The following is a 16,311-nucleotide window of genomic DNA, read 5'->3' as shown; positions in this document are numbered from 1 at the left end:
CCAAGGTCGTGGCATGCTTGTAACATGAAAAGGTACTATAGTTAAAAGCGAACTCTACTCCCTGATGTACTCTTTTCCCAACTTTATGATTTTTTCCCAAAAGAAAAGGGTTTTTTCTGAAGGGGGTTTTTAACGAGGCATCATAGTAGAGACTAAGGGATCATAGATAGCAAAAAACCCTTAGTAGCAGTAAAAGTACCTTCGCAAATAAATAAAGATCTTTTATCTCTTATAAATTCTTTCTCGTTTTTTTTTCTTTCTACGAAACGCTCCGACTTAAGCTCAACAAAGCGTGAAAATCCCATGACCGACCTAGATGGTCGTCAGGATAAAACGACGAGGTACAAGTCGGTGTAAAGAGGTTATAAAAGTCGATCATAGTAAATTCGGAAAGTATCTGACTTACAAGTCGGAAAACCGAGAAACAACGAAATGCATCGCAAAAATAACCTAAGTCATAAAAGCTCAATAAATCCAAAAAATTGGGTATAAGGAATACCAAAAAGAGACCAAAAAACCTATCGAAAGCACTAAGGCAAAGGCTATCCCAAAGGAAAACTTAAGAGAAGGGGCAGTCAGCCAAGGAAAAGGTTTTTAAAACGCAAAGATCAAAAAAAGGTTTTTTCGAAGCCTAAGGCAGAAAAGCATGCACACAACAGACAGAGGTAACTTAAACCCTTATCCAAAAAAGGATATTTTTTGTTAACTTAAACCCTTATCCAAAAAAGGGTATTCTTTGTTAATTTAAACCCTTATCCAAAAAAGGGTATTTTTTTGTTAATGGCCATAAAAGGCCGAGGAAATGTTAGCAGAATACCACCACAAAACTAGGAAAATAAATAGTTTAAAAAAGAGAGGACCCACAGGCCGGGCCCCATATAGCCACAATCAATTTTTTTCAAAGAACATCACCACCAGAGCCGAGAGGAATAGTCGGAGCAGCACCAGAGTCGGGAAGAGTAGTCAGAGTGCCATCAGGACCAGGGAAAGAAGTATCCATAGGAGACAGAGTAGAGGTTCCGGGAGCCTTCGAGGAACTCGGAGCATCCTTTGGTCGGGGAGGAGACTCCATTATCCTCTGCCCCCGAGTCTTTAAATCTGACTCGGTGACATATTGGGGAGAGGGAGGAGAGACTATAGCCCCGTCAATGACGACCTTGTCCGGATCCAAGGGAGAGAGATCCAGGTCGGGAGCGAGAACTATGACCTGTTCCTTAAAGATCCTCCACGCTTCCTCGGCCCCGTCAGCAATGGAGTCCTCCAACTCGGTATAGGCATTCCAAGATTTCAACAAATCCTTCTTCACTGCCACGAGGTCCTCGAACAAGCTCGAATAACTCTCCTGCACCTTCAACCTCAGGCCCTCCGCCATGTTGCACTGGGCCTGCAACTTACTTTCCCTCTCCTGGAAGCCATCCCTCTCCTCCTTCAATTTGGCGACCTCCTCCCTCAGCCCCCTCTCCTGCTTCTGATATAAGAGAAGCCTCCCCTCCAACTCTTCAACCCTCGAGCATGAACCCAGAGAGCTAAGAGGAGTCTTCTCAAAAATATCAAGGAACTTTGTACACACCTCCACCGTCCTGATACTCTCCTAAGCCAGAATAGTAAGGTGGTTCCGAACGAAAACATCATCCATACCTATACGAGTATGAGGATAGATGTACTTCCGAACGAATTGAGGCGCATCTACCTTGGCATCACCCTCAAAAGAAGAGCTAGACTCTAAAGTCTTGCGCTTCTTCTTTTCTGGCTCAGGGGAGGATCGGGGAGGAGGGGACGGCAGAGAAGAGGCTGAGGAAGAAATCACAATGGGTTGGGTAGGGGTCCCCAAATTGCGAGAAGAGAGGGGAGGGGAAGGAAGGGAAGAACCAGCCGCCTTAGCGCCGCCGACCTTGGCGCGGGACCTCGTCTTGGCCTCCTGAACTCGCTGGTAAGACTCCCTGAAATTCTTCTTCGCCATCTCTGTAAAAAACAATGAGGTAGTTAAAATCAGCAAAACAAGTCAGTAAAAACAAGTCGGAAACAAGGATAAATAAAAGGCTACCTAGTTGTGTCTGGACAAAGGTCGGCGATCCCTGGAGAAAATTTTTGGTATCCAGATAGAGGGCCCTCCCCCATACTTCTCGGAGGAACCCCACAACGGCTGCCTCCACCTCATCCAAATCTTCCAAACTATATTTCTCACAGGGGGAGGCCTCTAACCAATACAGAGGGAAGCAAGGGAAAAGATTCTCATCCAGGAAAAAGGGGTGGTGACCCTCTACGGCTTGAACTTTGAAAAAATAATTTTTGAAGTCATGAAAGAATTCATCGAAAAGGGTGAAGACTCTCCGACCTTGTATAGCTCGGAAAGACACCCACTGCTGGTTGTTGTTTTGTCCACTAAAGGGCTTGGTCATGTGAAAAAGGAAAAAGAAAATCCTCAAAGAAGTCGGAAAGTCTAAAGCATGGCTGACAAACTGATAAATTTTCAGAAAATCCCAGGAATTAGGGTGAAACTGGGTAGGAGCAATACGGCAATGACATAAAACAGCAATCTCAAAATCAGAAAAAGGGAGAAAAATGCCCAGGCGAGTGATCATACTCTCATACATATAGAAAAAATGAGGGGCTGCCTCAGAAGCCCTCCCGAAACAGACCCGGTCTTCCGGACCCAGGGCAAGCAGTTCATACTTTGGCTCATCCTCATCAGAGGTACAGAGCCTATGATGAGTGCGAAGGTTGATGATAAAATCGGTATCAACAAAAGGTTCTTCCCCCAGAACCGTGACATCCACCCACTGAGCCAGAATTTCTATGGAAGACAATTTTTTCTATAAAGGATTAGTGAAACCTACAAAGGAAAAGAATCAAAAACAGGGTCTCTAAGGGGCCTAGAATCAAACAGAAGCCTACAAGCCAACTCCTCTCTCTAAAATAAAAGCATGCAAACAGAAGCACTTTATAAAAAGAGAAGAGAGAAAAACTAACCTTTGCCTGGAAAAAGGATAGGGGCAGAGAAAGATGAATTCCTTCAATTAAGAATTTCTTCCGAACAGAGGAGGGAAAGTTTGAAAATTCGCAGAAACGAAACAACGAAAGAGAGGGAAAGTATTTATAAACACGTTAGGGGCATAATGGTAAAAGTAGAAGCGGTCATTAATGGGTGCACCGTTACCAAGGTAATTAATCCCTACGTATAGATACACGAACCTCTAACGGATGCGACGTTTGATTAGACATGATTGTGAAAATTCAAAAGTCACAAAAAGTCACGTCGGTTCCAAATGATCACATCGGTTCCTCTACAGGTCGGCTACGACCCCGAGTAGAATACTCGAACCCAATTCTTGAAAGAAATTGGGCTCGAGTAGGGGCACTGTTCATACCCTGGCCCAACGCTAAGGTTCAGGTCCAAACGAAAGGCCCAGTCCAAAGGATTGAGCCTCACCCTACGCCGACCTTCGTCCTGCGAAGTCGGTTCAGGCCACGACTTGCTCTAAAAAAGTCGGGAACGAAGACTAGCTGGCAGATAAACACTCACTCGAATGAGTAACTGCCCCTAAAATCTCTCCACCCACTTCCAGGAGCTATATCCTAACTTCCCTAAGATAAATGGACGGTTATTCCCCCTTAAAAGGTGGAACTACTCCAACGATGGTTATGGGTTCACCACTATAAATACACTGACACTCCTCAGGTATCACTAAGCCCAATACTCTCTAGACCTGTTTTGCTCTCTTGCTGACTTAGGCATCGGAGTGTCCTTGCAGGTACCACCCCCCATTCTCTCACGCACAAGTCAGACGGAGGCCCTGGATCTCAAACCTGCTCAAAGGCTTCCTTCTTCAGACGATTGGGTAATTAATCCAACCCAATAATCTCCGGTTACCCGCCGTAACAACCGTATAACTACATATAGTTATTCATGTTATATATTCTCAAAACTACAACATTTTTAACTAACTAGGACATTAATTAAAAAAAACAACGAACTAATTTATTTTTCTTAGCCATACATGGTATATCACTGCTGTTAATATTCTACTTAAAATTGTCAATATATAATTCAATAAAGTTAGACGGTTCTTTTTTAATTAAGTCCAACTAATTAAAAATTAGTCATAAAGTATTTTTTAATTCAATATATAATTTAATATTTTCTTAGCCATAAAGTATTTTTTTAATTAGTCAATGAGTTATAGGTCAAATGGCATAGTTTCCTCATACTTAACTAAGAGGTCGCGAATTTGAGCCCTATATTTGGTAAAAACAAAGGTATATTTTTAATTAAGTCCAACTAATTAAATTACATGCATACGCTTCTTTTTTCAACGTCCTTCTTTTTCTATTCTTCTTTTATTATTCTGATTTATTCCTTTTTTTCCTTTTTTTTTCACCTCTTCTTCTATCATCATCATTCTTCTTTTTTGATGTCTTTCTCCTCTTTCTTCTTTTTTCTTCCTTCTTTATTATCATCGTATATATGCTCAGCAAAACTACTGAACACAGGAATTATGGTGCACAACATTAAAATATTTGAAGGATAACTCACCCAACCAACAAAATATATATGTTTAGCAAAATTATTAATTACAGAAATTTTGGAATACATCACAAAAATTTTGGTATAAAATATATAAATGTTAGTGTACAGTATAAAAATTTTTAAAAGACCACATATTCAAAATATTGATTCACCAAACTAACAAAATATATTTACATAAAATTTTTATGTGTTATATGTAAAAATTTCTGTACTATATTAATAAGTTTTTGTATTATGTACAGAAATTTTTATATTATATCAATAAATTTATATGATATATATAAAATTTTTTGTATTAAGTACAAAAATTTTTATATTATATCAATAAATTTCTACAATTTTTAGTAAAAATTTATAAGTTATATCAATAAAAAGAAGTGCAAAAAAAAAAAAAGAAATATATGATATATGCACACATTATTTTTACTAAGTTTGTGCCAATTTAATTGAACTTTATTATAAAAACGTTTGTATATATAACACCACCGCATGTGTGTGTATTAAAATGTATCTAAAAAGATATTCTGCACAAGCTTGATTTTTTAGATTTATTTCCTGTATTTATTTTTTAAAAAAAGTTTACTAAAAAATATCCTAAGATTAAGACTATCGATTAAAAAACTTATGCTAAAAAAATCTGAATGTTTAATACATTTATTATGTATTTAAATTTTTAACTAACTGATTTTTTTCCAATAAGTTATAACTTAAATGGCATAGTCTTTCGTATTCAATCTAAGAGGTCGCGGATTTAAGTCTCTCTATCTTTGATAAAAAAAAACGTGGAGGTTATATTATATAAGAAAAGTATAGAGTACTAACATATTATATAAAGAGACACATTTAGAAAATATATCTATAAAAATATTTCTATTAAACACAGCCATAAAAAAGATATTTTTATTAGACACATCCACGAAGACACTTCCATTAAACACAGTTATAAATAAGAGTTGGTAGAAGTTGGCAGAAATGCTGTTGGTAACATAGCGGGACCGATTTTTATTAGACACATCTACTAAAACACTTTCATTAAACACAATTATAAATAAGAGTTGGTAAAAGTTAGCAGAAATACTGTTGGTAACGTAGCGGGACCGTATTATACATTATTTATGTGGGGAAGTTTAGTTAAACATGAAAGTGACAATTTGGAGTGGTGAGTTATCAGTACTTGTCAATCCGATATAATTAACCTAATTCCTAGAAACAACAACGTCTCCATAATTAGCTTGAAGCTGTGGGTTAGCATTTCATTGGTTTCGTGCCCGGATATTTGTCTGTTTTTGTTAAACAGTTTGGGTGAAGATTAATACGGTCCCACAACTTCAAGAAAATTAAGGCCTCAATTATACGAGAAATTTATACAGCAGACTCACCATTCTAACCCTCTACCTACCAACCCTTAATGGCTATGTATAGCGAAGTCACCATTCGACCCCTTTACCAACTGAAATGATCTAGAGGCAGAAGAAGAAGTTGATCTTCATTTGAGAAGAAATTATAATTGAGAGTATGAAGTATTGTTGTGTATATAGTATGAGAAGATGACAAAATCTTATATTTGTGTAGTGATTTCAAGGCACGATTAGATCGCTTTTTTTAGAGAGATATTTGTCCCCACACTTAGTTGTTATAGGGTTGATGACAATACTCTTCCAGGATACAATGAAACCTAAGAATTTCTTAATTAGCAATAGTAAGAAATTCTTAACTCTCTTGAACTTTGAAAGAAGGAGAAAATAAGGCTTTAACAAAAAACAATTTTCTCTTGCTATCCGTTTTGAGTATAAGGGATATTTATATATATATGTGTTGCATAAATAACTAGAAGTCACGTACCATGTTGAATGGTTGTGACACTTTGTTGCTGTGTGAATAGTCACAACTCTTTATTTGTTGTGTGAATAGGCATAATGTATCATTTCACACACTAACCATCACATACATAAATATATATCATCGGTTAACAAATAACTAACTCAAAATCGGTCAATATTTTAACCGCTCATTTAAATATTAATATTAATTATTAATAAAATTAATATATATATATATATATATATATATATATATATATATATATAAATTTGTAAATATCCTTTAATTCTCCACTATTTACAAAATTTAAATACCATACAAGTATATGTATAAAGAATGTGTCACTAAGATTAAACATTCTTTTAGTGTAAATTTTAAAGTTCTAACGAAGTAATAGGTGTCTAATCGATTAAACCTATACTCCATATGCTAGTACCAAAAATCACACACATTACTTATACCCTCCAAGTTCAAGAGTTTACAATTTTAAGCACTTGTATGGCCTTGTGCTCATCCTGGTTTCATGAATATTTACAAGAACAAAACCTCTAAAATTCTCGATTAGAGCGGCACCACTCTTATATTCATATAGGTGGAATCTTTTAATAGATAATATTATCATTTCATTAAGAGTTTAAACTCACCCTCCTAATTTATTGTAAATAGCACTAAATCCTACACCTTAGTGCTCCAATTGCTAAATAACTTGTTATTACCCATTAAACCTTGAAACTAGTGGTCTACTAGAATAAGGTTGGGTTCCCATCATTTAGCAATAATAGGTTTTAATCTCATTTTAGCAGTAGTTTCTTTGATTTTATCCCTTGACAAACCTTTAGTCAAAGGGTCTGCTAAATTTTCTTGAGATCTTACATAAGTGATGGTAATTACACCATCATCTATTAGTTGCCTCACAAATTCATGTCTCAAACTTATATGTCTAGACTTTCCATTATAAACCTTATTATATGCTCGAGACATGGTTGATTCACTATCACAGAAGATTGAAATGGCTGTCGTCTACTGTGGCCACAGCTTTATATCATATAACAAATTTCTTAACCATTCTGCTTCTTTACCTGCAGCTGATAAAGCTACAAACTCAGCCTCCATAGTAGAATGTGTAATACATGTTTGTTTCTTTGAGGCCTAACTTATTGCTCCACCACCTATGGTGAAAATCCATCCTGAAGTGGATTTGTTATCACTAAGATTTGTAATCCAACTTGCGTCGGAATAACCTTCTAAAAATGCGGGATAATCACTATAATGTAATCCCAAGTTTAACCAAGGACTCTTGTTATAGCTTTCCAATGTTGATTTCTAGGCTTTCCTGTAAACCTTGATAATTTGCACACAGCAAATGCTATATCAGGTCTAGTACAATGCATTGCATACATTAAACTACCTATAGCACTAGCATATTCTAGTTGTGCTATAGGTCTTCCCATGTTTCCTTCTAATTTAATATTAGGATCATACGGCGTATTGGATTCTTTAATTGTGAGATGATCAAACTTTTCCAATACCTTTTTGATATAATGAGATTGACTTAAAGTAAAGCCAACTTCATTCTTATGCACCTTTATGCCTAATATTGTATCAACTTCATTCAAATTCTTCATCTTGAATTTAGAAGTTAGATACTCCTTTGTTATACGAATTTCTTCTAAATTTGTTCCGATGATTAACATATCATCAACATATAAACAAATAATTACTCCATAATCTTTAGTAAATTTTGAGTAAATACATTTATCCGCACTATTATGTGAGAAGCCATTTGATAACACCACTGAATCAAACTTCTCATGCCATTGTTTAGGCGCCTGTTTTAGCCCATACAAAGACTTAATTAATTTGCAAACTTTCTTTTCATTTCCGGGTAGCACATAGCCTTCCGGTTGCTCCATATAAATTTCTTCATTAAGATCTCCATTTAGAAAAGCCGTTTTAACATTCATTTGATGTATATGAAGCTTATGTATGGATGCTAATGCTATAAGAGCCCTAATAGAAGTCATTCTTGCCACAGGTGCATAGGTATCAAAATAGTCTAGACCTTCTTGTTGTCTAAACCCCTTGGCCACTAACCTTGCTTTAAAGGTTTGTAATGAACCATCATTATTATACTTTTTTCTAAATACCCACTTACATCCTATAGGCTTTGATCCTGGAGGCAAATCAACCAAGACCCAAGTATTGTTAGATAATATTGAGTCTATTTCATCATTTATTGCTTCTTTCCAAAAAGCAGAATCCCTTGAAACCATAGCCTCTTTGAATGTTTGAGGATCACCCTCTATGTTCATAACAATAGGAATCTTGTTTGTTACAGAATTCCTAGTTCCTTCTACCAAAAAGGTGATAGCCTGAGAAGAAATAAAATCTGGACCCAAGTCCTTTTCTTTTCTTACTCTCAAGCTCTTCCTTGGTTCAATAAACTCTTTGTCGCTTAGACGTTTATTATTTTGATTATTTATTTCTTGTGAAATATTAGTATCATTTTGGGGATACTCTGAATTAGAAGTTGAATCATTGATAAATTTATTTTCAATAAATTCTACTTCTCTTGATTCAACAACTACATTAGACACTAAGTCTAATATTCTATATGCTTTAGAATTTTGAGTATATCCTATAAAAGTGCCTTTTATGGCTCTTGGCCCCAATTTGGTTCTCTTTTGATCAGGAACTCGATAAAAGGCTAAACACCCCACACTTTAAGATAATTTAAATTAGGTTTCCTTCCTTTCCAAATTTCATAAGGAGAAACCTTTCTATGTCTTGATGGTATCCTATTATGGATATGACATGATGTCAATAATGCTTCACCCCACAAATTGTAAGGCAATTTTGCATTTAGTAACATTGAATTAACCATATCCACTAAGGTACGGTTTTTTCTTTCCGCCAAACCATTTTGTTGCGGAGTATATGGAGTGGAAGATTCATGCACAATACCATGTAATTCACAAAAGTGATCAAATTCATTAGAAAAATATTCTCCACCTCGATCACTGCGAAGAACTTTTATTTTCTTATCATGCATATTTTCTACTTCCATTTTATATTTCTTAAACATTTCAAAAGCTTCATCTTTATTTCTAAGCAAATACACATAAGTAAATCTAGAACAATCATCAATAAAGGTTATAAAATATCTTTTTCCTCCTCTAGTAATATTGCCATTTAGCTCACAAATATCACTATGAATCAATTCTAATAAATGTGTATTTCTTTCAACCTTAGGAAAAGGTTTCTTAGTAATTTTAGATTGTATGCAAATATCACATTTCTTATTAAAATCATTGTTACTAAGATCAATATAGTTATTCTTTTGCATATATTCAATTGATTTGTAATTTAAGTGTGCTAATCTACTATGCCATAAATCACAAGAATCAACAACATACAAGGAAACATTCACTTTATTAATACTAAGTTTAAACATGCCTTCAGTATAATATCCTTTTCCTATGAATACATCATTCTTAAGTAAGATCACTTTATCGGATTCCATTACAACTTTGAATCCTTTCTTACACAAGAGACTAACAGAAACTAAATTTTTTCTCAAATCTGGAACATGAAGTACATTTATTAAACTTAATTTCTTTTCAGATGTAAAATTTAATTCCACACTTCCTTGACCACAAACTTTGGCTGAGTTGTCATTGCCCATCAAGACTTCTCTATTGTTCACTTCTTCATATGTTTTGAATTGGTTGCGATCATTGCAAACGTGAACAGTAGCCCCAGAATCTAACCACCACTCAAATGATTTTCCTTGTGTTGCTATGTTGACTTCTGTAACCATGCCAATATGCATGTTTTGTACTTTTTCTACAACCATAGCAATTAGATCCTTCTCTTCCACTAAGTTGGTCTTTGGTGCTTCCTTTTTCAGAAGTCTACATTCTTTGATATAGTGTCCTTTCTTGTGACAATGATAACACTCTCTTTGTCTCTTCTTATCTTGCTTTGAATCTTTAGAGAACTTTCTTTTCTTCTTATTGGTGTTGTTTTCACCAATATGATTCACTTTAGAACCTTGAGAAAAATACACAGCATCACGTTTTCGAGTTTCCTCCTCTATACGTATATGCCTTAGTAATTTCTCAATTGTGAAGTCCTCACCAAGATGTCAAAGTTTCTTCCTATAACCATTCCAAGATGAAGGCAATTTTGAAATAATTGCTCCAACTTGTAATGATTCAGGGATCACCACTTGTAGATCACGAAGTCTACTTACAAGGATTTGTAATTCATGAATTTGATCCATGACAGGCATAGTATCATTCATAATAAATTCAAAATATTTCATCATAATAAACTTATCTGTTCCTTGTCGTTCGGTATTGTACTTTTCTTACAAAGATTTCCAAATCTCTAATGGTGATTGAATTGACATGTAGAGATCATAGAGTCGGTCGGATAAAGTATTGAGAATATGACCTCGACATGCAAAAGTATCTTCATCACGTTTCTTTTTCAATTGAACAATCTTTTCTTTCTCTTCCGGTGTGGAATTTTCAGCGGCATCGGCAATTGGTGTAGTCTTTGGGTCAATCACATATGCAAGATTGAGAACTGAAAGAAGAAACATCATCTTGTCTTTCCAACGGTTGAAGTTCGTTCCATCAAAGCGATCTAATTTGACAAACTCTTGATTCATGACCTTGAACGTAGTGTTTTGATCTTGTGCCATCTTCAAGAAATATCTCTCTAAAATTGTTGTGTATATAGTATGAGAAGATGACAAAATCTTATATTTGTGTAGTGGTTTCAAGGCACGATTAGATCGCTTTTTTTAGAGAGATATTTGTCCCCACACTTAGTTGCTATAGGGTTGATGACAATACTCTCCCATGATACAATAAAACCTAAGAATTTCTTAATTAGCAATAGTAAGAAATTGTTAACTCTCTTGAACTTTAAAAGAAGGAGAAAATAAGGCTTTAACAAAAAACAATTTTCTCTTGCTATCCGTTTTGAGTATAAGGGATATTTATATATATGTGTTGCATGAATAACTAGAAGTCACGTACCATGTTGAATGGTTGTGACACTTTGTTGCTATGTGAATAGGCATAATGTATCATTTCACACACTAACCATCACATACATAAATATATATCACCGGTTAACAAATAACTAACTCAAAACCGGTTAAGATTTTAACCGCTCATTTAAATATTAATATTAATTATTAATAAAATTAATATTAATATATATATATAAATTTGTAAATATCCTTTTAAGTATCTTATTTATCTATATTAGCTAAAGTTACATGAAAGGATCTGCTACATGTTTATAGTAGCTGATAAAAAGAAAGAGAGCTAGGTACACATAATTTGTAAAAGAGTTAATCTTGATTCAAGAAAATGACACACATTCTTGATTTTTATTCTTATTACCCCCTTCAAACTCATGATCAGTCTTGGAATAATCTTGAGTTTGTGCCTAAAACGTTCAAGGCCAGTAAAGGATAAAGATTTTGTAAACAAATATGCAATTTGATCTAATGCTGAGATGTGAACGATGTGTAGTTGCTTGCTGTTGATTCTATCCCTTACAAAATGAAGATTCAACTCGAAGTATTTGGTTTTGTGATGCAAAATGGGATTGACAGCAATCATTACAGCACTAATATTATCACAATAAATAGTGGGGGGTGCTGGTATTTGAATATGAAGCTCAGGAAGCAAGTTCTGTATCCAAATTAGTTCAGAATCCACAGCTGCTAGGCCTCTGTATTCGGCTTCGGCGCTGAATCTGCTTATAACTCCTTGCTTTCTACTAGACCATGATACAAGGTTGTCTCCTAGATAAACACAATATCCACAAGTGCTGCGTCTATTATCAAGATCAGAGCCCCAATCTGAATCAGAGAAAGCATAGAGTCTAAAATTAGTGCTAGGATGAAAAATTAGTCCAAGGTTAATGGTTCCAGCAAGGTACCTTAGAATTCTTTTAACACATTGCCAATGAATAATAGAAGGAGAGTGTATATATTGAATTATTGACTTACTTTGTTAACCGAAAAAGTAATATCAGGTCTAGTATATGTAGCATATTGAAGTAATCCAACAATAGATCTATTTAGGAAAGGATTATCAGAAGCTTCACCACCCAATGCTGTCAATTTTAAAGTGGTTACCATTGGTGTTGGAACAGGTTTACAGCCACTCATATTTGCTTTCTCAAGTAAATCAGTGACATATTTGGATTGAGATAAATGATAAGAACCTGATGATAATTTTGTAGCTTCAATCCCAAAGAAATAAGAGAATTCACCAAGATTTTTGAGAGAAAAAATGTCATTAAGTTGTGAAATTAAAGAAGAAATAGCATCATTATCATCACCTGTGATTAAGATGTCATCTACATAAACTAGGAGGTAAATAATGAGCTTACCAGATTGCTTAGTGAAAAGAGAAAGGTCAAACCTTATGTTTGAGAATCCAAAATTAGAGAGGGTGGCTGCTAGCTTGAGAAACTATGCCCTGGATGCTTGTCTCAAGCCATACAAAGCTCTATTTAACTTACAAATCTGAGTAGAATCTGAAGAACCAAAGCCCGGAAGTTGTTGCATATAGACTAATTCAGATAAATCGCTATTTAGAAATGCGTTATTAAAATCAAATTGTCGATAAACCATTTATAAGTTCAGGCTAATGTCAAAATAACTCAAATAGTGGCAGGCTTTATAACGGGTGCAAAGACTTGATCAAAATCGACTGCTTCCATTTGATGGTTGCCTTTGGCAACAAGTCTTGTCTTATATTTTAGAATTCTCCCATCTTGATGTCGTTTGATAGCATATACCCTACAACATCCGATTACTGTTAGGAGGTGGAACTGATTTTTAGAAACAGCATGTAATTCTTTTTTCATAGCATTTGTCCAATGATCATATTTTAGAGCAGTAGCTACAGATTTTGGAATTTTTTCAAAATAATCAATAAAATTAGAAGTAGTAACAATGGTGGAACTGAGTTTAGGCTTAGAAATACCACTTTTAGATCGAGTTTGCATAGGATGTTTGTTGTGACTGGAAAAAAAGGGTAGGTGAGCCTCCAAGCCCGAAATTAGTATAGAGGCTGGAGGATGTGATTGAGTTTGTGCATCACAATTTAGAGGATCTAATGAGAATGGATCGGGAGAGGAATGTGAGGGTTGATAAGAATTTGATGAGGTAGGCTGATATAAAACAATGTTATGAGATAGTGCAGAAGAACTATTATAAAGAGAAGATAAAGAAGATGTTAGACTATCCTGATGAGCGGATGAAAAAGTAGTATTAGAATTTAGAAATAGGTATAGGTACTATAGTATGAGGGAATTGAGTATTAGAAGGAGTCACAGAGTATGGAAAAGAAAATTTATCAAAAAGAACATGCCTGCTTACGAAAATCTTACCAGTAGCATCCATACATTTATATCTTCTATGGTTTTGAGCATAGTCTAAAAAACACACATTCTAGTGATTTATATTTCAACTTATGATTAGCGTAAGGTCTCAAAGAGGGAAAACATGAACATCTAAATACTTTAAGGAAATGATAGTCAGGTACACGATTATGTAGCAATTCAAATGGAGATTTGTTAGAGGTATCATGAAAGGAAAGTCTATTAATGATATAAACAGCTGGCAAGAAAGCATCATCCTAATGCTTTGATGGTAAGGAGGTTGAAGCAAGCATTGCCGAACCAGTTTCTATGATGTGGCGATGTTTGTGTTCAACCCTTCTATTTTGTTGGGGTGTATAGGGGCAAGAATATCTATAAAAAATGCCATGGTTAGTGAGAAAAGTAGTAAAAATTAAGGAGAGACATTCCCTTCTATACAAGTATATCTAGTATAAGAATCAATAAATGAAACACGGTGGCTAAATCCATGAAAATAAAGAATTGGGGCTGGACCCCAAACATCACTATAGATCATATCGAAAGGTGCACTAAACTGATATTTGTCAAAACTAAAAGGTAAATTGTGCATCTTAGATAAACAACAATTTTTACACAAAGAATTAGATTGAGAATGATTAAAAGAAATATTGCAAGATCGTAAAATAGCAGCAACAATTTTAGGTGTTGCATGGCCTAATCTATAATGCCATAGGGAGTAACTATCAATTTTTGCACAAAAAACTTTAGGAACAATAGAGGAATCAATTTGGATAGTAGTTACATTTTCAAATTCATAAATTCTAGCTTTAGGATCCCCTTGAAGTAGAACTTGTTTGGTTGCCTGTGATTTCACACAGCAGTAATTAGCATGAAACTCAAAGAAACAAGAATTGTCAGCACGCAGCGAATTTTTGAACACTAACAAGGTTATGAGCTATATCAGGTGCTAAAATTAATTTATTAAGAGCAAAGTACTTATGATTATCAAGAGAATAAATTGCTACATTTCCAAAATGATTAATATGTGTACCTGAGCCATTACCTAACATTATTTGTTCTTGATCAGTGTAAGGTTCAGCCTCAAGAAAATTATTTCCGTGTCAGGGAACTAGAAAGATTCAGATAGTGTTGAGGGTGTAGCAATATAGGCATGTGGATTGTGATAGGAAGGAGTGGAGGATTTGGCAGATTTGATAAAATTGAAGAAGCAGCATCTGAATTTACATGTGAATTTTGAAAATTCGCGTCATATCGATGAAAACAAGAGATTACTATGCGACCATATTTGTCACATACTTGACACTGAGGACGTGAAGATTGCATAAAGCCTCTGCCTCCTCTATTAAAATCTCTACCATTAAATCCTCTTCCTCTGCCACGATTGAAACCACGAGCAGCTCCTCTTGAGTATTTAAAAGTAGTTTGTGCAAGATTAGCTTGAGGTAAAGTGAGTTGTGTCTTGTGGAAATGCTCAAGCATTGTTTCATGTTCAAGAAGTAAAGATTCAACTTCAACAAAAGATAAAGATTCAAGTGTTGGAGCAATAGAAGAGATGTACTATATAGCATAATCTTAATTGAGGCCTTCAATAATTTCTTCAATATGATCTTCTAGAGAGATATGATGACCAAGGGCTATCAAATTATCAACAATTATTCTAATGCATTTAAGGTATTCAGTAATTGTCATACCTTGTTTCTTGATGTTCTTGAGTTCTGACTTGAGTTGTTTAATTTTGATCTTGGCAGTTTTTGAGAAATGATCATGAACACACTCCCATACTTCTTCATATGCAAAATGGCAGTCCAGTATTCTGTTTCGAAAAGAAAGGTCCATGGACGACAGAAGCCATGTTGAGAGAAAATGATCTTTTGATTTCTATGATTTGTAAGTTGTTGATTCTGTTCCAGCAGCCTTTGCAGCATTAGATTCGAATTGCTGTGGAATTTCTCTTTCAAGAGATGATCACTGAGTTTGTTACGATTGATGATATGCAAAGTTCGATGCTGCCACGTTTTGAATGATTTTTCATCCAACTTATCAAGAATTGGCATGGTAGGATTAGAGGAAGAAGATGTTGTAGTGTTGATTGGAACAATGGACCCCATTGAATCTGAACCAGTGCTCTAGATACCATGAAATGATCTAGAGGCAGAGGAAGAAGTTGATCTTCAATTGAAGATTGAAGTAAGAAATTGTAATTAAGAGTATGAAGTACCTTTTTTATCTATATTAGCTAAAGTTACATGAAAAGATCTGTTATATATTTATAGCAGTTGATAAAACAGAAAGAGAGCTTGATACACATAATTTGTGAGAGAGTTAATCTTGATTTAAGAAAGTGACATACATTCTTGATCTTTACCATTATCACCAACTTTTTAGAAGCTCAATCAAGCTCTCATAGTCAAAGCATATACAAAAATGCTATTTCTAAAATGATCAAAAAAACCTCAAATGGATACCTCATCACAAAACTCATGTGTACTATGTAAATTCTTTCAATATATGGTTAGAGATATAACTATTCATATTGTCCCCTT

General features: G+C 34.9%; 1 long non-coding RNA gene across 1 annotated transcript; it reads right to left on the bottom strand.

The window, feature by feature from the left end:
• Nucleotides 1-11,708: 11,708 nt before the first annotated feature.
• Nucleotides 11,709-16,075, bottom strand: LOC140178315 (uncharacterized). The gene is made up of 2 exons (XR_011871050.1): nucleotides 15,460-16,075; nucleotides 11,709-13,184 (listed from the first exon to the last, which is right to left on the bottom strand). It is a non-coding gene; the product is annotated as an uncharacterized lncRNA (long non-coding RNA).
• Nucleotides 16,076-16,311: the final 236 nt, after the last annotated feature.

This window comes from Arachis hypogaea, chromosome 14 (genome assembly GCF_003086295.3).
Source record: "Arachis hypogaea cultivar Tifrunner chromosome 14, arahy.Tifrunner.gnm2.J5K5, whole genome shotgun sequence".
Classification (NCBI taxonomy): Eukaryota; Viridiplantae; Streptophyta; class Magnoliopsida; order Fabales; family Fabaceae; genus Arachis; species Arachis hypogaea.
The sequence above is the reverse complement of the archived record's forward strand: the minus strand, read 5'-3'. Positions and strand labels throughout refer to the sequence as shown.